Source organism: Penaeus monodon, chromosome 23, assembly GCF_015228065.2.
Source record: "Penaeus monodon isolate SGIC_2016 chromosome 23, NSTDA_Pmon_1, whole genome shotgun sequence".
In the NCBI taxonomy this organism is placed as follows: domain Eukaryota; kingdom Metazoa; phylum Arthropoda; class Malacostraca; order Decapoda; family Penaeidae; genus Penaeus; species Penaeus monodon.
Genome location: NC_051408.1, coordinates 38,531,258 through 38,531,640, shown reverse-complemented (window position 1 = coordinate 38,531,640; position 383 = coordinate 38,531,258). Strand labels below are relative to the sequence as shown.

The following is a 383-nucleotide window of genomic DNA, read 5'->3' as shown; positions in this document are numbered from 1 at the left end:
TTTATGTTGTTTTTTCTTCGACTTCGGAAATTCTCGATTTGGCATCCCCTAAAATTCGCTGGGTATAAATACCTCACGAATCCCAACCATCGACTCAGTCCGGGATCAGCAGCTGAATCAAGATGAAGCTTCACTTTCTTCTCGGTATTCTGTAAGCACTCTTTCCTCAATAATACAAAGTAAAAGATAACGCTATTGAAATATATATATATATATTTTTTTTACTGATATTACATCACTAAATCAAAAGGAAAAGGAGAAAAAAGTTATTTTCACACTACAGATTGTCGACGGTAATCATGTTGGCGGAAGCGAAAAATGGGCTGACCAATCGGAGAGGTTAGCGACTTGAGACTTTCTTGTTTTAGGCCTATTTACCCTAG

General features: G+C 37.1%; 1 long non-coding RNA gene across 1 annotated transcript in view; it reads left to right on the top strand.

Annotated features, from left to right (window-relative positions):
- Positions 1–23: 23 nt before the first annotated feature.
- Positions 24–383, top strand: part of LOC119588019 — a 1,358-nt gene continuing 998 nt past the window's right edge. The window contains exons 1-2 of the long non-coding RNA XR_005230049.1: positions 24–151; positions 284–339. This is a non-coding gene — a long non-coding RNA (uncharacterized LOC119588019). The remainder of the gene's footprint in view (positions 152–283; positions 340–383) is intronic.